Raw genomic sequence first — 23985 nt, 5'->3', positions numbered from 1 at the left:
AAGATCCAATCCGTTTCATCAGGATTGCTTACAAGGTCCTGGGTAATTATTTACAGGAGCAGGGGCTCCTTACCAATGCATACACCACTGAAGAAGATATCTGTCCCTTCCCCAGAGAGACCCTTGTTTTCTTAGAAGCACTTCACAGTTGGACAACTTCTGGCTCACTGAACAAAAAGGTAAGTGAACTCCCCACTTCCCCCATTATCTAAGAGTGTGGACAAGGAGGTGCATCCAGTAGGTCCACAAAATCTGCAAACTCAGGAGGAAATTCCTCCAGTGCCTTAAGGCTTGGGTTCCCAGAACTCTCTTTGCTAGTTGGCACTCAGCTAAAATATCCCTGCGCTCCGTGCGGCCCCTTTAAGAGCCCAGCTCCTCCCCGCTCCAGGGAAAGTTGCAGCTTTTCCGCCTCCTGGGAGGGTGAGTAGGGCCGGCCGCCAGGGTTGCGGTCTGGGTCTCCTCGGAACTAGAGACCCTCCCTCCCCTTGGGCACCCAGAGCTTTGGTCACCTAGTAGCACCTGTTGCAGGTGACAGGTAGGTGGCAGACAGCTAGTGTCTGAGCGCCCCTCGCCCTCTGTCTGAGACTTCGAGGACCCCCCAACCCCGTGTTTCGCCCCCCCCCCTCGGGGGGTCATGTGTCCTGCTGTACCTTGTGTGTCCCTGTCCTCTGTCCCCAGCTGCCACACGGGCACCTCTGTCGTGTCCACGTCTCGGGACCGCACCCCCACGCAGTGCCTCCCGTCTGCTCCGGGCGCTCCCTCCCTGCCACTTTTCCTTCTCCGGGGCTGCTTCTGCCGGGTTCCCTTGGACCGTGTCTCTGGGTGCTGCCACTCCACAGGTATCTCTGACCCAGCGCTTTCCCGCCAGCCTTGGCCCCTCTGGAGAGCTGGCCGGGTGCAGGCTGGGACGGGCTTCTAGCGGAGCTGGGTGCTCGGACTTGGCGGCTAGTCACCGTTTTGTGACTGCTTCTTGCAGGGTTTGGCGGTCCAGCTCCTTCGGTGGCCCCTCGCTGTTTCTGAGACCTCCAGGCTTCTATGTTCCTAGCTTCTTCGCCTTGTCTCTCCACCACAGGTACAGGCTAAAGGCCAGCTGACTCTGACTTCTGCCTCAGTGGGCTCCCTTTGGGCTCGGGGCTGGAGACCCAGCTGTGTACTTGGGAGCTGAACTCCCTTATCATGCTTCCGAGCAGGCTGGGGATTGCTCTGGCAGAAGGACGCCAGTGTTCCCCAAGCCTGTAGCATTGGAGAAGATGGGGTTGGAGGAGAACTTGATGCCCAAATAATTCGCTTAAAATTCTGGTAGCTTAAAAAGTGATGGGTTTTGCTTTATAACCAACCCCCCCCCCCCCCCCCCCCCCCGTCCTGTGTTCAGCTTCAGGACCAGAGGACCTAGCATTCTAGAATACTGCTTCTAGCAGGATTGACCTGAGTCTTGTATGTTTGTGGAAAAAATTAGTCCCACTACATCCCTGTTTTTTTTTGTTTTTTGTTTTGTTTTTGTTTTTGTTTTTTGTTTTTTTTTTTGGTTTTTTGAGACAGGGTTTCTCTGTGTAGCTTTGTGCCTTTCCTGGAACTCGCTTTGTAGACCAGGCTGGCCTCGAACTCACAGAAATCCGCCTGGCTCTGCCTCCCAAGTGCTGGGATTAAACTCCACTTTCTGTTTTTGGTGCTTTGAAACAGATTCTCCTTTTAGCTCAGATTGGTCTGGAATTCATTTTGTGGACTAGGCTGGACTCACACTGGCAATTCTCTTGCCTCTCCCTCCCAAAGCGCTGCCATTCTAGGTTCCACATCTGTTCTCCGCTTCTTCTTCTTTCACTGGATACCTTTCTGCTCTTTCAGCTTCATATCCCCACTATTCATAAATGTGTTGATATTAAGGAGTTAATGAACTAAAGTGTAAATTTACCCTGAAGTAGCTAAAACAATGTTTAATGGAGAGAGCTGTGGCAATTTTTTTCTTGGTGTGTGTGTGAACACCTGCTGGAAATTGTAGTAGAACCCCCCCCCCACACACACACACACACCAGCACCACCACAAAACTGGTTTGTGAGGCTCCATTCGGGTAGCTGAAGAACATTGGTAACATGATTTCAGATGCTCCACCCTAGGTCAGAGTGGTGAACTTGAGCTTGGAGGTCTGTTCTGGGATTATTGGTATGTGAGTATAGGAAGCATCCTGGTTGGTGTTCTCTGAGCACTTTGCCTTCAAGGTTGGAACTACTGTAATGATGGTAAAATGAATGGATGAAGTCGGGCATGGTGGTAAGTTCTCATATTATTTCAGACTAGTTGCATACTAATTCCCTACAATAGGTGCTACAGTTACAACTATGACAGGGTAAAAAGGAGACTGAGAGGTTAAGTACAGTGTCCTAAAGTACAATGTCCCACATTCTGACAGTGGGACAGAGCTTGTGTAAAGCTCTTAAGTTTTGGCCCTTGCTTTCATCTTAGATGCATTGTGGAGGAGTTGAATCACCTCATTCATGTCTTCACTGAGTTAATTGTAAGCATAGAGCCAGTTGCATGTTGCTGTTGTTAAGTACCTACCCCTGAATGTGCCTGGATGAATGAAACCTCCAAAGTGCTCAGCTCCATGGCAATGGTCTTGAAGTTAGGAGAGCATAGTCCTGGATTTTAGAGGTGTATGCCTAGATTCTAGAGATGGGCACCTGATTCAACTTCTTCCTTTCCTGGGAGAGACAAAGGTGTAGTAGCTGATAAGTATTTGCCAGAAACATGTGTATGCGACAAAGTCACATCAGGCAGAGCGGTACTGTGCCCTTTCTAGTCATAGAGATAGTTGGGAGAATATGTCTTCTTCAACCTCACCTCTGGAACTTAAACTATTGTTGTTCCTCTGGGAAACTAGCCATTCATATCCCTCCCTTTCAGGAATTCTTATTCACCTCTCAAGATCTAACCAAGAGTCATTGCCTTTGAGACAACCTCATTGACCACACACTTCCTCCCTTCAAGCAGAATGACTAGTTATACTATGTTTAAGGACTTTGTTTACACTTCAACAAAGGTCCGAATACCGCTCTGTTTTTTTCCATCTAGAAGCTTGTAATCTTTGTAAGGGCAGTAACTGAATCCCGAAGCACAAACATTTGTGCTAGGAATTGGGGATGCAGTGTCCTCAAGATGTGGTGAGATTGGAATAAGAAGAAACCATCCTGAGCTACTTGGAACCCACTGTAGGGGTTTGTACATAAGGGTTGTACCTCTGTTGGGAGGCAGTTGCTGACCAACCCACTTAAAATTGCAACTCCTTCCCTAAACAATCTTTCTACCTCTTTCCTACGTTTGTCTTGCTTATTGGTTGTTTCACCTCCACCCCATAAGACAAAGGCCACGTGGAAAAGAATTACTGTCTTTTGTATTCAGTGATGGTCAATGGAAGCAGAGTTCTGAGCACATCATAGAGGTCATACTGATGTTTATTGAGTGAATGAATGAATGGCATTACCATTCTAGGAATTGGAACTCATTTGTACTTTCCTGAGCCTATAACCAAACCTTCTTAGTTTGCTACATGTACATGAAAGGATGCCCAAGGCCCAGTTCTCACACAGCTTTCCTTCTACTGTCTTTGTCCCTTTAATTTCTAATTTGTTGGAGATAGAGTCTCAGAATGTATTCTAGGCTGGCCTAGAACTCACTGTGTATCCTAGCTGGCTTCAAATTGATTCTCCTGCTTTTGCCTCCTGAGTGTCAGGATTGAAGATGTGAACCAGCGTGCCTGACTAGAGCTCTGTCTTTATGTTTAAGTCCAGATCTGTGGGTGGAAATGTAAAGATACCCCTCTCTTTGCTTCATTTTCCTAACAGTGGTTGAACTGGGAAGGGAGGTGAATTAGCAGATGTCCTGAGGCCTTTTGGGCATTTGGCAAAGCCAGTGAGAGGGTACAGAAGGTGACTGCAACAGGGAAGTGAAGAGCTCAAAAGTAGAAAAGATGCACAAATTAGGTGTCTAGTCTTATCGCCCTTGACCTTTGTAAAGTGTCGGTGATTATTGGGTTATGGAGTGTATGGAGAAGTTCCAGCAGAGTGCTGCTTTTATAGAACTCACCTAGTTGTATACTGGTTCTATATAGGATGAGGCAATAACCATGTAGCAAAACAAAAGTGCTATTTTATTTAAATGCAGTTTGAAGTATCCAGCCAGAAAAACTTGCAGAATGCATGTAGTAACATCGGACTTGGAAGGAGCTAGGCCCTGGAGAAGGTAGTGAGTGTGTACATCTCACCTTTTATTGTGTTGGCTTCTTTGAAGTTTAAGTTTGTACAGATAACTATGTAGGCACTTTAAAACATATCCCCCCAAACACTGAACACTGGAGTGTCTCAGCCTGCAGAATTCTCCACCCAAAACCTTCTCAGAAATTCATCCAGCACCATTACTGTAACATCTTTCTGGACACTCATCATTCATGTTTCTCTTCTGGGTCTTTCTTCTATGCTGACGCCTCATGTTCTTAGTGACCTATTTGACATTTCTACATGTTATCCGATAGATGCCTCAAGGGTAACATAGCCAAATGAGGATTATTGATTGCCCGAACATCTTTAACCCTTTACTTCAGCTTCCTATGACTAAGAAAAAGGGTATCATTATCCATTTAGTTGGTTGAACCAAGATTTTTGTCAGCTTACTATTGATCTCTGTCTTCTTAGTCCACCATATACAGTGTTTGAACTCTTGATCTCAGATTCAAACTATATCATGCATTCTTCCATATGCCTCCATCTCCTCTGCCCCTGCCACCCTTGTCCAAGTCACCATGAAGTTCTACTGAACATTCTTTTTTTCTTCCCCGAAACAGGGTTTCTTTGTGTAGCTGGCTGTCCTGGAACTAGCTTTGTAGACCAGGCTGGGCTTGAACTCACAGAGATCCTTCTGCCTCTGCTTCCAGGTGCTGGGACTAAGGGTGTGTGCCACTACTGCCCAGCTTCACCGAACATTCCTACACAATGGTCAAGTATATACAAATGTTTCTGTGGACTAGCTTTGTATGGGTGTGAGATAAATTTGTGTGGGCATACATGTACTTGTGGTTGTGTATACAGAGGCAAGAGGAGGGCTTTAGGTGCCCAGCTCTAGAATTCCTGCCTTATTCTCTTGAACCAGAATTTCTCACTGAATTTGGGGCTTGCCATGTCTTGGCTAGGCTGGCAGCCAGTGAACCCCTATCTTCCTGGCTCCATCTTCCCTGTCTATACCAGGCTTTTTCATGGGTTCTGAGGATCACACTCAGGTCATCATTAGAAATCTTATCCACTGAATCATCTTCCTGTCCCTAGAAAATCATTCTAGTAAGTGACCTTCTGGGTGAGGGAGATATTGATTGATGGATAAATAGTTTCACTTCAACTGGAGAGATAAATTTTAGTCATTTATTGCATTGCATGCTGACCACTGCTAATGAATGGTATATTCTTAAAAAAGAATAGACTGAATCTTTATGTAATATATACATATATCAAAATACTGATTCTATACCTTAAATACATACAGTTATTATCAATGGAAGACAAATTTTACAGACATACATACACACACACACACACACACATTTTAAAAATTGAGTAAGCAAGACACAGTTGTCATCTCAGAGGGTTTAACCATTTAATATCAAGAGTAATTTTTTTTTTTTTTACTTATGCCCTTATGAAGGATGGATGATCTTTTAAAAATATCTTTCATTTTTTTCTATGGTAGAGATCAAACCCCATAGTCTTATGCATAGTAGGCAGGTACTCTACCAGTCAGCTCTACCCTGAGTCTGGGACAATGCCGAATTTGTACTGGAGAAGCTTGGCTATGATGGGAAGGAGACAAGGCTCAGGGAATATCAGGATATTAATTTTGTGCTATTTTAAATCCAGGATAGAGAGAAGCCTATTTGTGAGCAGATCACATATAGTTAGATGATACAGCATCCCCGAGGAAGCTGGGGGTGATGATTGAGCACAATAAAAGTGGAGAAAGTACCAGACTTAGAGAAAGGGAAATAGCTCTTTCGTTGAGACAAGAGATGGAGGGCAAAGCTAGTAATGCTGTGGAAGGCTGGGATTCTGAGGGTGGTCCTCTTTTTTGTTGTTGTTATTTATTTATTTGTGTTTTAACTTTACACATCAGCCATGGGTTTCCCTGTGGGAAGGGCTCCAGTGGCATTTGAGAAGGATGAAAAGGAGAGTACACCATCAAGATTATGCACATGTGTTTCACAGCATCATATTTACTGCAAATATGTACAACTTTTATAAATTATACCTCCATAAAGCTGCAAAAAATTATTGTAGGTTGTTTCTACTTCCGGTCACAGAGGCTGGGCATATTTCTTTTCATCATCATCACCAGCCTCAGGTCTGGGATCACTGTGGACAATCTACTTTGAGAGATTTGTCTGGATGGCTGTGTCAGAAAATGACAAGGTCAGAGATTAGACAATGCCAGAAAATGAAGAGTTGAAATGAAATGATAGACCACAGACAATCTCATGTCCTTGTCTATCTCAAAGTACCTTGAACTCAAAGTATTTTAAAGAGATGGAAAACGCCTATGGTATCTGCACTATTTTGTGTTTGTAGCTTTTTTCAGTTTAGGTACCAAAACTGCCTGATTGTCTGTGTCTTTTAATTATTTCCAGTGACATATCAGAAAGCATGGTTTTATCTGCTGAGGCCCCACAGTGTGGTAGCTATGAGGACTTGCAATTCACTTGAAGCTCTGTATTGGGTCTGGCCATCCATACACTTGAGATGGAGTGGAGAGAGACACTGGTCTTTTTTTGTGGGAAACATTTCAGCAAGGAAGGCATGTGTTAAACAGTGTATCATAAAATTCATTGCAACTGGGAAAAGTTCTGTAAAGTTTAACTTTTGAAAAACCAGCTTGTTTTAACAGATTTTTACCAGTTTACATTGATCAAGAAAGTATGAGAATACCTTTTATATTTTGTAAAAATTTGAACATTGGGGCTGGAGAGATGACTCAGTGGTTAGGAGAGCTTGCTGTTCTTCCAGAGGACCTGAATCTGATTCCCAGCACCCACATCAGGCAGAGTATACATCAGCCACACACCCACAAATACACATAAATAAAAACAAATCTTTAAAAAAGATCAGCATTGTCTTTCTGCATTTTTTTGAATTGAAAACCAAACATTTTAAAAAACTTTTATTGCCAGTGTGAACCTTTTTCTTTTGGATATATCTTGACCATTTGATTTCCCCCCCTTAAGGATTTGTTTGTATTCTCTGTCTGTTGGCTGTTTCTCTCTCTTATTTGATACCAATAACCATTTTTCTTTCCCTCCTTAAGAATGGAAAGCCCACAGCATCTTCTCCCAATATTTATAGCTACTACTTCTGTCTCATTTCGGTTTCTTTCTTATATAGCTCAGTGTGCTCAGGGATATGAGGATATTTTTATTACTTGACCCAGTAAGAGTTAAAATATAATTGTATTGCCTCTGCTTATCTTAATTCCTAGAGGGAAATTTTTTGTTTGTCTTTTTCTCCAGACATTGTTTGTGTGCCTATGTAAGATATTTCCATCTATTCACCCATCCTTTCCATCTCTTTATATTTATATGTTAAAAATACAAATGAACTCATTTTATTTAATATCCTGCAGAAAGCTTTCAATGTCAGTATATAGAACCTAGCTTTTAAACAGCTACATAGTTTACCATTATATGTATCACAAATAATCAGTTTTCTATTGATGGACTTTTTTCTGCTGCTTTAGACATTGTTCATCCCCGAATTTCTGTGTCTCTCTCTTTCTCTGTCTCTCTATCTCATTCTTTCTCTCTCCTTCATCCCCATCTGTCTGTCTGTCTATCACATTTTGAATGTCAGCTTAATAGTTTTTCCAAATGTAATAGCACTATTAAAATGGTCAGTGCTGTTATATTAAAAATAGTCAGTGTTGCTAAGGACCAAAAGAATTCTAGGAAGAGAAGGACTAAGAATTGTCCATTGAATTTGGGGAGTTCCTGGATCTTTCCATCATAGAAGAAATTTTAGGGTGCTATGAGGTGGAAAGCTAGATTGATGAGTCGAGTAATAACTGGGGAGATGAGGAATTGAAGGTACTTAATATGTATAATTATTTAGAGAAATTTGGCTCTGACGAGCAGAGAAAAGGTAACATCAGGAGAGGGGCTGAGATATAGGGAATTCACTTTTCAATTAGTATCTCTGAAGGCTGATGAGAAGAATGATGGTATAATTCTTGTGCCTTATGGGAGGGGATCTGGGATTAGGCGGAGGTTCACCATAATGGATGTAGATGAGCATAATTTTCTAGATTTAGCAGCAAGAAGTTGTCTGTTGGCATTTATATTTCTCTATGATGAGAGAAGATGTAAGATCAGCCCCTTGGAGCAAGAGTTGAGGTAGACAAGGTTTGGGTTGAACATTAGAGTCACTCGAGCAATAGGTATTGTGGAGAAGGAGGGCAAGCCAGGTCCAGAGAAGCATATTTGTGGTGCCAAGCAGTGTTAAGGTGAGCTTGGTGATGAAGAATTCATGTGGATAATAATCTACCAGGGTGATTCTTTTCTTCATTGGGTCCCAGGAGCTCTCATGGAGGCACAAAAGTGCATAAGTGAGCTCAGATGGGTTAGGCTTTTTAAAAATGAGATATCTGTAATGAAATTAGTGGTCAATGATGACACTAACAGAACCCAAACTATCTAGGAAAGGAGGTGAAGACAGGAAGGAGCTGACCGGATGAAAGGGGGTTTGTGGAGGACTGCAGTGAGGCTGGGAACAAGATAGAAGGATAAGGTGTTAAATTGAGAGAGGAGTATTGAGTCAATGATATCAAAGGTGGAGAAGTTCTGGGCCATAAACTCTTAGGTGTGCTTGAATGATAAGTAGTATTTTTGTTGCCAGCTCATTCATTCAACAAATATTGATTGAGTGCATATTGTAGGTCAAACAGTACTCTAGACACTGAAGGTACAGAGATGAACAAAATAAAGTTCCATTTTCTTCCCTCTTCATAATCTACAAAGTCTGTTCTCTCATACAGCTTACAGTCCAGTAAAGGAGTTTATATATAGTTAGAAGTTGGACATTTGCAAAATAAGAGGATAACTTCATTGCCAAACAGATTCCTCTATGTGTAATTCTACTTAGGACTAATAATAATACAAGAGCAAATATTTACATATGTGTGGCAAAGAAAGTACATCTAGATATTTTGAGTGCTTTACTTTTCTTAAATTCTACTTATTTCATTATGAGAATTCATATCTCTTCCCCTTTAGAAATTTCAAAGGTACTTTCATGTATCTTGTCAGTTTTGAAAATAAAGAAATGTACAACTCTACTTTGGATAAGTTAGTGGTTGTAACTCTTTATTCTTTGTTTTTTTAACTGTTAGAGCATTGCTTCTGCAGTACACCAGATGCTGATAATGCATGTACTAATCTTGCACTAGGGATTTGAAGTAATGTGTCAAGTAATTATGGTTAAACAGTTTAGGAGGCAAGAAAGACTTGCAGTAAGTTAATATATTACATTTATTTTATATTTTGTAATTTCCCTGCCTTTTGTGTACACATACTCACATATGTATTTATTAACAATTTACTTGAAAGAAATTTACACTTTAAATGATCTACCACATATGCAGCTCTGTTAAAGTTCAAATGCAGGTTATTTGGTTGTGTTTAAGGTTTCTATGGCCATAGCTAGATCACAGCATCCCTAAAATTAAAAAGAAGCCAAATGCATGAAATCACAGCTAGGTGTGAACATGGGCTGGATTAGTCATGAGCCATCATGATTTCTCATTTCAGAGGATGGCGTGGGTGCTTTTTAGGTGACGTGGCCTGCAAGAAACAGATGCCAGTTAGAGTTCAGTTTAGAAATCTCCACCATCTGTGACCCTGGCAAAAGAACAGGGTCTTCCCTGTGGGGGTTCAGCCTTATCAAAGCTCATTGAGTAGGGATGATAATGAAGTTACAAGGTGATAAGCTTTATTGAAAAATTACAGCCTGAACACACTTAACAATGAGTGTAAATGAATTAATTTTATAATATTCCTTTATTTGGTGGTTATAGGGATAGGGTGAGTTGGAAAAAACAAAATTCAGGGCTTTGTGAATGGCTAGTCAATGTTGTTTCACTGACTACACCCCTGGTTCTTGGATTTTGAGACAGGATTTTCTTACATAGCCCAGACTGGCTTTAAACTCACAGTCTTGTTGCCTTGGCCTCCTGCTTGCTGGGATTCCAGGTACACCCCCATGCTGGACATTCTGAGTTTTGAAGACTCTTAGGCTCTTAAGGAAATGGGTTTTAGTATAGAAGGTGGTGGATTGGTCAGTCTTTCACCATTCAGCCTTATAGGCCCTTATGGAGTCTGCCTGGCTCACAGGAAAGGAAAATTTTCTAGGGCAGATTTTGAAAGTTAGAGAATTAAATAGGTTTTTCTTAATAGCTATTGCTCTGTTGCCAGGTGGGGCATTTGGTCCCATGGTTTCATTTTTGACCTACAACCTTATTTTTATGAAATTTAATATTTCTGTGAACCACCTATATGGAGAACTGCATCTAGGATTTGTGGTAGATTTAAACCCTGAAAAGCACGGTTTTTTGAATGTGAGATCATGAAAATAAGGCCACACCCACATGTCCATGTATGCATCTCTGAAAGAGCAGTGTGTAGTGGGATACATAGCTTCCTTTTACTGTAGATTTTATATAGTATCTGACGTGGAAATTTTCTCAAACCACTTGTGAATAGTATTTGACGATTTTGAAAGTTAACTATGTAGATAGCTTTTGGTGAAAATTGTCCCCATATAGGATCATAAGAGGTACTGGAGGAAATTTCATCTTGGTTACTTTTGCTCCCCACATTGTGCTACCACTGTCCATGAGAAGAGATGTAGGGAGAGTGGGTATTTTCCTGTCTGTAGAGAACTCAGTGGAATGAGAAAATAAGCCAGGCTGAGGGCCTCTTGAACATTGATCCATTAGTAGGTAATGACTTTAAAAACCTACCTCAAGTTCCCAGGCATAAAATGTCCCCCTTTACAAATATCACTGTGCAGAACACTATTTCTAGTCTATAAAGAGATGGTACAATGTAATGGCTAAGACCTTGGACTCTGGAACCAGATTGTCTCTTCCAGGTATATAACCTTGGGCAAGTTATTTGCTCAGTCTGTGTCTCACTTTCCTCCCTTGTAAAATGTACACAACATTTTAGAACCTGCCTCATGGCATGATTCTAAGAACTAAATGACTCCATGTGTAGAAAATGTTCAGAAAAGTGCCCAGTACAGACCAAATTTAGAAATGTACCTCCCCATGGGAGGCCTTATCTTTTTGTAGGATGGAATGGGGGTGGGTTGGGATGGTGAGACGGGGGGGGGGGAAGAGGAGGGAAGAGGTGGGATCTTTGGTATGTAAAATGAATACAAATTTTTTCTTAATATAAAATAAAATAAAGAAGTGTTAGCTGCTGTCACCTTTGACATGGTCATCACCCTAGTTGGTACATATTTTAAAATGGGCTCAAACTGCACTCCACCACAGCACATGCAAACCCCTTTTACAGAGTCCATTTAGAGAGAAGATATTTGAGATCCTAAACCTTCATGTAGAACTGGGAGTTAGTTGTAAAATTCTCACCATTAAGGTAAAACAGAAGACAACTTTGCCACTATAAAACTATTGACAGCAGGTCCAGAGAGGTCAAGGCCAATGGCATGTGTGAGGGGAAGTTGTGCTCCATGGATGAGCTGGTGGGAGGCTGGACTGCAGCTGAGTCCAGGTACTTACTATGAAGCTTCACTTGCTCTTTGCTCTAGGACCATGGCTTTGAATCTTTTACTTTGTCTCCATTGCTGTTTTTCTTTTTTTGATCCTACTTTAAAAATTTATGATATTTTTTTATGTTTTATGCATCTTCATAAGTCACTTTAAATCCTGTCTGGAACAGTGTATAAATAAATATCTTTAAAACTGATCATATCTAATTACTAACATTTGCTTAATATTTATGCTTCCCAGTCTACATCCATGCAGAGAGGTACGGGCAACTTTCCATCTGGGCAAGATTACTGATTAGATTTCTCAAATTTCATAGAAAGATGTCAAAACAGCCATATGCTCATATATTTTCCAAAGCATATGGTTAATAATAATTGAAACTAAGCAGCTAACAATATCGGGTTCTTATTCCAAGCCAGACACTATGCTATGCCTTTTACTCATGATGCATATTTGAACCCTCATAGCCCCTGGAAGGACTTCTTATTGCCATTCTTTCCAGTGGGAAAACTGAGACTCAGAGGTCAAATAACTTTTGCAAAGTTCATTGAGGTAAAATGTCATGAAGATACAGATTGAACATAGGCAGCCTGGCTTCAGATCCAGTGCTTTTAAGCACAGTTCTATGCTCTATTGTCCTTAATTAGAAATCTAGTCCATCAGAACTCCAAGTCCTCATAGGAGAGGCTATTTCTGCGTTAGAGAACATTCTCAGGCCCTGCAGATTTTACCTCCACGTTACCTTTGTGGTTTTCTCCTTTCCCTCTCTACTACTTCTGTTCTGTGAACTTGTTTCTTGTCATGTTCTCCAGGATTTATGTCACACTCTTCTCAAATCAATAGTCTTCACAACTGTTTGAGTGCTCTAAAATGTCCTTGCCTTACCTGAAACACTTCAGCGTGTCGTATTGTCAAAAGCTAACTAGCCAAGCTTCTGCGCATAATGTGCCAAGCTCCCCAGACCTTCTGCCCCTTTACCACCCTCCCTTTATAATTTGTCAGTCATTATCACTCTAGTGCTTGTTCTAGCTTGTGGTTTTATGCCTCCATGCTTTTTCCTCTTGATGGAAAGCCCTCGTTCTACTGGTAAACCAGCTGCTGCCCATTAAACTTACATTTAGTTCATGTGCTCCTGCTGCTAATTCTCTGCCTTGTCCCCTTTCTCCCCAGCTGAGTTAGAGGCTCCAACTTAATATTCTCATGCTACCATATGTGTGCAGGCGTGACTGTATGTAATCAATTTTTAGACTTTAGAGACTTTATTAATTTTTATTTTGTTTTTTAAACATTTTTATTTTATAATTTAATTTAATTTTACATATCAGCCATGGGTAATTTTATATATGTATACAGTGTATTGTGATATTTACCCCATTACAGTCTGTTGTCCCTCTCCAACTCCTGCTGACCTCCTTCTTTTCCCACACTATTTCCCCTCTTACTTTCATTTATTATTATTATTATTATTATTATTATTATTATTATTATTTACACATCTTGTGGCAGTAGCCACAGCTGCTGTGTGTAAATGACGGCAATGATTATATCATATCCAGAAGGTAAGTTTTCATAACTCTTCCCATGCCTCTGGCTCTTTCAACCTTTCTACCCTTTTTCCAGGCCTCAGAGGCAGTGGTAGAGTTGTCCCATTTAGGGCTGAGTACTCAACACTCACTTCTCAGCACTTTGGAAACATATGGGTCTCTGCATTAACCATCACCAACTATAAAAAGAAACGTCTCTGCTCTTGGGTGAGGGTAGCACTAATCAATGGACATGAACATAAATATTTAGGAGACAGTTTAGTTACATGTACATTTGACAAAATGTCAGTATTACATTTCTCACTAAAGCCTGGGGTCTCTCTAGTTACAGGCTTTTGATCAGGTTTACAGTAACAGGCATGTATTTCTTAGCATGGAGCAGGCCTCAACTCTACCTAAAGTGGTTGGTTATGCTCTAAATAGCCCTGCCACTGTTGCACTTACCTGGCAAGTCATTATTGAACCACACAGAGTTCACAACTGGGTAAGACTATTTTTGCTCACCCAGAAGCACTTCCCAGCACCATTAATGCTTCCAGTTTAGTTCCAGCTTAATTATTCAAGTGCGTAGTTTCTTCAGTATCAGTGTCTTATCTGATTCTGCTCAGCAACCAAGAGCAATGACAACATTTGGGAGAACCTGTGGGGGCTCCTTGGAAAGCAATGCCTGGGAAGTTCTCCTGCATTTGGCCCTGGGGTTTCATTTAAAAATATATGGCCTCTAAGAACAGCATTATGTACCCACTATCATGTATTCATTTCTTTGCTTATTTTTTGAATGATTGTCTGTTCAAGTGTCTGCTTCTCTGACTGTGTGATGTTTGTTGGCATGAGCTATGTGTATTCCTTTATCCTTAGTTAGCTTGTATGGTGCTTAGAACATAGTTGGTATACCAATCAGTGAACATTTTGTACACAGTGCAGAATTCAGAACTCCAAGCCTGGGAAAGAAGCAGAAACCATAAAAATATTCAGAGGTGACTACTAGGACAGTAGAGGGAAGTCTCATGGAAAAATCTGTGGGGCTAGATAAATTTATACTTACAAATCCAGGAGGCAGAAGAGGGTTGAATATTCATAGATATTAATTGTGATAGTGCTTTTGGTTGATCTTCAGATATTGCTATTGCCCTAGTGACAGTTAATGGAGTTCACCAAAAAAACTTCAAAGCTTTGAGATGCCAAATCTACCAACTTTCTCATTTGAATCTATGCCACATTTTAGTAGTCTAGACTAGATAGTTAAGACATATTTATTTCCATGAGCATATTTATTAAACACTTCTAGGAGAGACATCACTCTAAAGTGGAAAGGAACAGTTGATACAACAACCAACACAATATTCCAATGTGGACACTGTGTTGCAGCTAGTTCCTTTGTGTGTAGCAGGATCCAGACAGGATTTCTGCAAGCAATGAATCCCTAGAAGCTAGCTTATTTGTTTTTTCCCTGCCACCTTTCTGTATTACCCTGTTTCTCCTTCCCCTTTTCACCTCTCTACTCCTTTTCTCTTCCTTCTCTCCTTTCCTTCTCTCTTCTCCCCCTCTTTTCTTGCCTTATTTTTTTGAGATACAGTCTTGCTATGTAGCCTAGGTTATCGTAAGTTGTGATTCTTCTTTCAGTTTTGCAAGTGTTGCATGAAAGCTTTCTTTTCTATGTGGCATGGGTTTGTTCGTTTGTTTGTTTTAGATTATAGAGATTGACCATATCCTCTGGATTTTTCCCCTCACTTTACCACACTCTAAAATCAACTCTCTTACCTTTAGACTATCAAATAAGTAAACCCACATCGGTGCTGGGTTTTCAAAGCCTTAAGAACTATTCTTCCCCCAGGTTTTGGAATCTTCTACATTAAACAGCATTAATTGTGACAGTGCTTTACCATAGTCTGCTTCAAATACTGCCATTTTCTTGGTGACAGACAATGGAGTCCACTTTGGCATGTGCTTTAAGACTGCTTTCTTAAGACAGATTTCTGTGCTGCCCTATCTGAACCAGGACAACTGCATTGTAGTCATCAGAATGATTTCCTGTTTCCTAGTTAACGTTACCTTGCATGTCTGTCTACAAGCAGATTCAGAAAACAGAGGGTAGGTAGTTTGTAAGAGTGCTTTCCCTCTATTCTCCTGTAGGCAGCTTTTCAAATTTTTTGATTACTTGCCCTTATTATTTCAGTTTTTAACCTGTAAAATAGGTACATTTACTTAGTACTGTACAGATGGCATATTATGAAGCACATGGAATACTAGAAATAAGGAAGGATGAATGATAAATACTGTAAAGGCTTTAACATTTATTAAAAGTAAAATGTTTGTACTCATTTTGGTGAGAGCAGTGATACTAAATGCTTTTACCATATTATGATGATGATGATGATGATTATGATGATGATGATGTGTGTGTGTGTGTGTGTGTGTGTGTGAGAGAGAGAGAGAGAGAGAGAGAGAGAGAGAGAGAGAGAGAGAGAGAGAGTCTATGTGAGTGTGGCTATGCAAGCACGACAGCATGTGTGGAGGGGTCAGAGGGCAACCTTTGGGCATTGGTTCTCTCCATCTACTTATCCCTTTTTGTGTGTGTTTTGTCTGTGCTACACACTTCTTACTCTAGGCTAGCTGGGTCTGTGAGCTGGGCAGTTCCCTGGTCTTTGCCTACCATTTTGCCATTGGAATTACAGCTATGTACCACAGTATTTGGCTTTTTGCACGGGCTCTGGGGATTGAACTCAGGTCATCAGGCTGGTGTGGTGAGAGCCTTTACCCAGTGAGCCATCTCACCAGCTCCAAGAGCAGTGATTTTAAACAAAAATTTCATTTATGATATGGCTTCTTAAAAATCTGATTCTAACCAGTGTTCATTTTCTATTTGATTTTTCACAAAATACATGTATCCAAAAGTGAAAGAAATGCCTTGTGGGATGCCATAACTAAATAACAATGCTCATAGTTCCATGTATTCATTGTTCAAATGTTTTGCTATGATTTTGCCTTTCAAGTTCTGATGATGGTGTAATTTGTATTTTTTAACAAATTGTGAAAAACTTCTTGAAAGTCTTTTTTTAGAGGAACATGGGAGGGGTTGGAGGAAGAAGAGGGAGGGGAAATGGTGGAATTATAGTTCATACAAATTGCACAGATGTGGTAGAGGCTGTAAAATTATATAATGGATATTTAAAATCTAGTTCATATTGTTCTCTATTTGAAAAAACCTTCAAGTGTTCTCCACCAGTCAAATGTTGGAAACTTAATCTCCTCCATGTAACAGTGTTGGGATGTGGGGATGAGTGGGCGATGTTTTGATTATGAGCTCTCCACCCTTAGGAATGGACTTACAACATTATTGTGGAAGTGGGTTTGTTAAAGCGGTAGTTGAGATCTCTCTTTCCATACCCACCTTCTTTCTATGTGTGCATGTACTTTGTTGCCATTCTAAACCCTCTGTCGTGGATGATGGAACAAAGAGGACCTTCTAAGATGTGTGAAGTGACATAAGTCAAATTCAAAAAGGCAAAGCTGCATTTTCAATATCCAGAATCTGTATTTAAAAACATGTAAGTATATAAGGGGAGTATATAAGGAAGGTTATCCGTGTGTATGTGGGGAGGGGGTAAAAGAGGGCAGTGTGCAGTGAATATAAGCACAATACATTATCTACACTGTTCTCGTTTTCTTTTTATTGCTGTGACCCAAAGCAAGTTGAGGAGGAAAAGGTTTATTTTATCTTATAGTGTATTGTCCACCATGAAGCGAAGTCAGGGCAGGAACTCAAGGCAGGAACCTGGAGGCATGACCTGATGCAGAGGCCATGGAAGAGTGCTCCTTACTGTCTTTTTACTCATAGCTTGCTCAGTCTGCTTTATATAGAACCTAGGACCACCAGCCCAGGGATGGCACCATCCACAGTGAGTTAGGTCCTCTCACATCAACCATCAGTCAAGAAAATGCACAGGCTTACTTGCCCACAGGCCATTCTACTGGGGGGACATTTTCTCAATTGAAATTACTTCTGTCAAATTGGCAGAAAACTGGCCAACACATACATGTCTGAAAATATAATGAAGCTCATCATCTTGAATAATTAGATACTTAAAATTACCTCATTAAATTGTGTTCACAAGGGTTAGGGTATGGCTCAGTATGTGTGGTCCCTTATCACCACAAAAATAAAATAAATAAAATAATTAATGAAATGAAATAATATTTTAAGCCACTAAATTAAAAAAGACTAGATATTATACATTGATGTTAAAGTTCCTAGCTCCAGAGACAGCCAAATATATCTTTCTTTATAAAATTATCCAGTCTGTGGTACTTTGTCATAGAGGCACAAAATTGAGTGACATACAAAATGTTCTTTTCTACTCTGTTGTAAATTTTGCTTACTGACCTTTTTTTAAAAAATCATTTTTATTTTTCATGTGTATGGGTATTTTGCCTGCACGTATATCTGTGTACCATGTGTTTGCCATGCCATGGAGGCCAGAAGAGAGTTTGTAATTACGGATAGTATGAGCCGACATACGGGTGCTGAGAATCTAACCTAGCATTCTAGAAGGTCATCAGCTGGTGCTCTTAACCACTGAACAGTCTCTCCAACCCCTCGTTCTTTCAACTTTTTCAAGCATGAAAAAGGTTTGCATTTCACCCCCATTTTAAATGATTGATTTTATTTTTAATTATGTGTGGGTTTAAGTAGGGTATGTGCTCATGAGTGAGGGTGCTTGAAGATGCTGAAGGCATTGGATCCCCCGGAGCTGGCATTCCACACAGGTGTGATCCACTAACATGGGTGGTGGGAATTAAAATTCAGTCCTCTGTAAGAACAGTAAGCTCTCTTACCACCGGGCCATTCTTCTAGTCACTCACCTGTGTTTGAATAATATTTCTGGTGATGTAGATTTTAAATAGATTGTATTTTTCCTTTTAGTAGCTTAGAGATGTTGTTCCACTGTTTTCATGGTTATTTTCAATAATTAATGTGCTTTCATCATTATCTCTGTGTATCAGTGTGCAATGTACCTTTGTCCCCTACTCTAACTTTTCTTATTTCTTGTTTTAAGTGCTTTGACTGTGGTATGCTCCATTCCATGACGTTGTTTGTATATTATTCTTGAAGTTCATTGAGCTTCTTGTATCTGTAAACTTGACAGTATTTTTCAAATTTAGTTCATTATTTTCTGATTTTTTTGGTGTTCCCACTCCCATTCATTACTCTTGTTGGAGTATACCAGTTTGGAGTTGTCCTGCAACTCATTACATTGCTTTTCTTTCATAATTTTTTTCTTACTGTGCATCATTTTCTATATTATCATGGTTTCATACTTATTATCTTTCAACTACAATGTTTAATCTGTTGTTGATGTCATGTTGTGTATGTAGTTTTATATTTCTAGGTTTGACTGCAGTCTTTTATTTTACAGCTTCCATATTCCTACTTGAGTTTTCAAACACATGAAATGCAGCCATAGTAACCATTCTTAATGTCTTTGTTAAGTCCAATATTGGAATTTGTTGAACATTTTCAGTTGATCTTGTTCCATATTATGCATTGAATTTTCCTGATTTTTGTCAAGGCCTGTTAACTTTTAATGGGTACTGGATATGGATGAATTTTACTTTATTAGGTGTTGTATATTTTTGTATCATAAACATTCTTGAGCTCTGTTTTGAGATTCACTGAAGGTGTTTGGAAGCACTTACATCACTTGGAAATGGATTGATCCTTTCAGGTTTTTCTGGTTAGATTTGGTAGTCAGGATCAGAGCAATTCATAATGTAGACCTATTTGTTGCCCACTACTGAGGTAATAAGACTTAGTTCTGGAGCCAGTCGTCTATGAATCATGAGGTTTTACAGTCTGGCTGTGGAAACAGACACTGTTTCTGGTCTTACCTGAATGATAGACACAGTGCTTTTGAATCATTTCAGGTAGACCACTCCCCTCCCTGACATAGAGTAATTTCATCACAGGGATGCCTTGGATTGGTTGGTCCTTTGCTAGATGTTTGAAGGAGGCCTTGTGTAGGCACTTGAAGGGTTTTTTTTATGCTGTTCTACCACAGACTCTGTCTCGAGAACTCTGGTCACCTCAGGCTTTCTCAATCTGGGAAGCTTAGCAGGCTTTCTCTCATTTCCCTCTCTCTACTTTTGCTGGAAAACTTTCTCAAGACAGTAAGCTAGAAAAATGAAAAGTCTCACCCCACATATTGGTCATCTCATAGAGATCACAGCCACACATTGCCTCATGTTCACAGGACAGGAAAGACCATTGTTACATGTATTTTGCCAATGTATCATTCTTTCAGGCAAAGAAGATACATTCTTTGTTACTTCATCTTGAATGTCAGTAGATGTGACCTTTGGTAACTGTCAATGATTATGCCCAACTTGTAGCTCAGTTCAGTTGTCATCTTTCAAACATGTAGGCATTATCACATTACTTGTTTGACATAACCAAATCACCTCTAAATAACTATGTTCAAATGCATATAGAATCTGGCATGCAGTAATATAAATCTCTCATAACAAACCAGTATCTGTAGTAGAGCTGGCCCTGGTGCTGTAGGTATGAGTGGGCTGGCCCTGAGGGCATGAAAACAGGAGAGCTGGTCCACCCTTGCTCCTTGCTGCATAAGGTGAATTAGCCAGGTAAATGCTGGAGAACTTGCCCTGGTGGTGAGGATCAGGGAGACCTGGTAGGCTGACCAACCTGCAATTATGAGTTGGCCCACCCCAATATCCACCCCATCTGTGATCTGCTGGAACCTATGAAGGGGCAGGTCCTACAGATCCAAAGCTACAGGATCTCCATGACACAGGGTAACAAGAGGTTATCCAAGAGAAGTCCCAGTGAGGGCCCTGTATCAATAGTGTAGCAGAAGCCAGGGGCCTTGAACCAGACCAATGACTCTTTGCAATGAACACTGGAAAGTAAAGATATATGGACTACGGGGTATATATACTGTGTGACTCACTGTGTCACACTACAGATTTCATGATGAGAATTTTCTTTTTCCTCTTTTTTATTTTCTCTTACATTTTATTATATTTTATTTGTGAGGGGAGTTGCAAGGGCAGAGGGCCGATAAGAAGGGACGGTAGATTAATGGGATGGAGATGTATGATGTGAAAGACACAAAGAATAAATAAAAAGAAAGTTACAAAAGCAGTGTATGTGTATACCATACACACATTGACTTAGCAAGAGTAGTTTAATGTAGGGCTTCATAGATAAACTAACATCCTTTGAACAAATCTAGTTCCATCCTTTATGTGGAGTAAGATAATTTTTTACCAAAATTGTTCATTATCCTTTGATGGGAAATGACTGTTAATCCATTAGAGTTGACATGTAAAAACATAATGTAATTAGCATTTGTAAGTTTAGAAAAATATTTAATATCACTTAAAACTTTTAGCCCTTGAGCATGAGTCAGGTTTTCAAAATCCTTTTGTTGTATGTAAGTCTGTCAGTGTAATTTCTTATTTAAAAAAGGCTGAAAACATCACATACTGTCTAGCTAGAGTTTCATTCATGATCAGCCCATATTCTTTAAAATAAAGCGACCATTTTTCCAAGATATGGTAGAATCTGAATGTATGAATTAACATATATAAAGTGATGACATGTGCTAGGGTAGCTCAGTGGTACAGCAGTGCCCTATAAGGAGTGAGGCTTTTTTAAAAAGCTACTGCACAGCATCTGTGTGTTCACAGAACTTTAAGCATGTTATATGTTTTAAAACTAACTTAACCTTTACAAAACAAGCTCAGGTGTGTGAATTCAGTTACAGATGTATAAACACATTTTTACAAATAAAGAAGACAATGGTGAGGTTTAGCAATTTACGCAAAGTCACATAGTGAATTGTAGAGTTGAGATTCACATTCAGTTTGGCTGCACAGTCCAAGTGTTTAAGACCAGCACCCACACTGCATCAGGAAAAGAACTGTTTTTTCCTCTCTTACCTCCATTACCACTTTTCAATTTTTGTGGATGCAAATCTAAACACATAAAAAGAAATAGATCTCTGAGTGAAGATAATCACTGAAATCATTGATTCATTGAAATCATACTGTATGTCAGGTATTGTTCTAAGCTTCTGGCTGTGTGAATCCATATTCAAGAATTTCTTTTAAGGAGGTCATATCTGGCAGAAGTTTCTAGTTTGAACACAAATATTACTGAATTCACATTTATAAATAGCCTCCATGTTTGAGAGAGAGAGGGGGGAGGTATTTGTGTGTTCAACAAATGTAACACAGAATAAAATCTATTGTATTTTCTTTCTCCTGAAAAAAGTGTTTCTAATTTGCATCACTTTTCATTTTCTGAACACCAATAGTGATTTTTAATCTAAGTGCTATTGAAGAGTACATATATCTGCATGACTTTCTTGGGTATTTCCAAAGGCCATCTAGCTAATAAATAGAGCCAGATTTTGCATCCACCACTGTCTGATGCCACTATCTCCATTATTCATGCTTTCTTTTTTCCTTTCAAAAGCTATCTTTAGAATTTAAGAAGTTAAGAAACCAGGGTTCAGATTATGTAAATTCTAAATATGCTCACTAAATCAAATTTATTGTTTAATTTGCCTATATATTTTCTGTTTTTTTTTCTGCTAGAACTATTATAAATTGAGACATAAGTCAACTTTCTGTTCTGGTGGATAAGTTGACAGTTTCTCCCCTTGCTTTGGTATTTGCATGGAATATTATCCTCACCTTTAGCAATAAATGAATGTAATTGCTAACTAAAGAAGCTACCTATTCTAGAATACCTTGTTCTGGGTCCAGGCCCTACCCAAATGCTATTTCAGTGAAATTTGACACTACATGACCACACAGAACGAACAAATTGTCCACCAGAGCTCAAGTTTTGACAAGTGACCTTAGCCACTTTTGATTATACATTGATGACTGACTGGAAGTTCTAAGACTCTGGCTTCACTGTTCTTAAGTTCTAGTGTCCATAAATTGAGAGTGTCTGAATGGCCATGGCTTTTTCTGTAACTTTGTGTTTGTCTGCCATTCTGGCTTCAACTGTGTCTGTGCCTCTATTAATCTTCATAATTCTGGTTTTCAGAATGTGATGTTATCATTTGCCCTAAAATGATATCATTTAATTAATTGCACAGGAAAGCATTACCTTTTATTCCATACATTCCCTTTTGAATTCCTAGAGAATATTCTATCCCATAGTATGCAAACAGTCATGGGGGTGAGGCAAAAGGCATGTTTATTTGCTAAGATACTAAAGATGAATTTAGTCCATTATGAGTTCTTCTTTTACCTACGAGTTAATTAGAGGTGTCTGGTAAATTTTCAGACAGTATTGAGATTAGAGATATCTTTTAAAATTAACCTATTTAACTTTCTTGAAGTCAAAGATTGTGGTTTGTATGAAAATACATTTTTTAAAAAGATTTATTTATTTATTTATTTATTTATTTATTTATTTATTTATTTATTTATTTATTCTGTACACAGAAGAGGGCACCAGATCTCATTACAGATGGTTGAACTCAGGACTCTTGGAAGAGCAGTCAGTGCTCTTAACCTCTGAGCCATCTCTCCAGCCCCGAAAATACATTTTTTAATTTACTGAGACTTATATTATAGTCTAGTACATGATTAGCTCTTGGGGTAAATATTCCAAGTGTGCTTGAGAAGTATATCTCCAATTGGATATATAGTTCTTTATATGCCATATAAGTTAAGTTTCTTATATTGTTCAACTTGTTTATATGTTTAATAATTATTTTTGCTTTTAATTTTTTGAAACAGGCTCTCATGTAAACTAGGCTGGCCTCAAACTTGCTATGTAGCAAAGGATGCCCTGAACTTTCTGATCTTTCTGTCTGTGCTTCCTGAGTGCTGGGGCTGCCAATGTGAGCCACCAAACTTTGTTGATAAGATGCTGGGGCTTGAACTCACGGCTTCATGCATGCTAGGAAAGCACTCTGTCAATTGAGCTACATCTCCAGCTGTAATCATATGATGTTCTAACATAAAAAAGCATTACCAAAGATGCTTGATGGATTTCTATTGTGTGTATGGTGATTTATAAACTTCTTCATTGTTAAGAATGCTTAAGTGGCATATAAGTTGGCTCCAACCCATCTTTCCCTCCATTTTCCTTTATCAGCCAAAGTACTCATAGGGCTAGAAAGATGGTTCAGTGGATACAAATGCATGTTACTCTTCCAGAGGATTCTAGTTGTGTTCTCAGCACCCATTTGGAGTGGCTCACAACTGCCTGTAACTCCACCTCCATGAGATCTGATGCTCTCTTCTGGTATACCATTGCACCTGCATACACATGGTACACACACACACACACACACACACACACACACACACACACACACACCTTAAAACACTCATTTTAATAAGGCAAGATCTGCTTCCTCTGTAAAAACCCTCGTATGTAAATAGTGTTTTCTTTCTTTGTCTATTTCTATTTCTCCCTCTCCTGTCCATGTGTAGACGAATTTCTAAATGGTCTTATTAAATAAAAAATATGGAGCCAGAAATTTGGATTAAAGCCTTAGAGAGATCAGGGAAATACAGAAAGCCAACAGCTAACCTCACCTCACCAACTCTGCAGCTTCCAAAGACAGAATTGGA

At 39.7% G+C, this 23985-nt stretch overlaps 1 protein-coding gene across 5 annotated transcripts in view; it reads left to right on the top strand.

The window, feature by feature from the left end:
- Positions 1–387: 387 nt before the first annotated feature.
- Sytl4 (synaptotagmin like 4) overlaps positions 388–23985 on the top strand; it is a 49258-nt gene continuing 25660 nt past the window's right edge. For 3 of the 5 annotated variants that reach the window (XM_036174634.1, XM_036174632.1, XM_036174635.1), the window contains exons 1-2: positions 433–535; positions 977–1072. The gene's annotated coding sequence lies outside the window, so the exon portion shown is untranslated. Of the gene's footprint in view, positions 536–976; positions 1073–23985 lie in introns of all 5 variants that reach the window. The other 2 variants (XM_036174637.1, XM_036174633.1) reach the window with 1 other exon arrangement.

The sequence above is a fragment of the Onychomys torridus genome, chromosome X (genome assembly GCF_903995425.1).
Source record: "Onychomys torridus chromosome X, mOncTor1.1, whole genome shotgun sequence".
Classification (NCBI taxonomy): Eukaryota; Metazoa; Chordata; class Mammalia; order Rodentia; family Cricetidae; genus Onychomys; species Onychomys torridus.
Note: the sequence above shows the minus strand (reverse complement) of the source record. Positions and strands in the feature narration are given on the sequence as shown.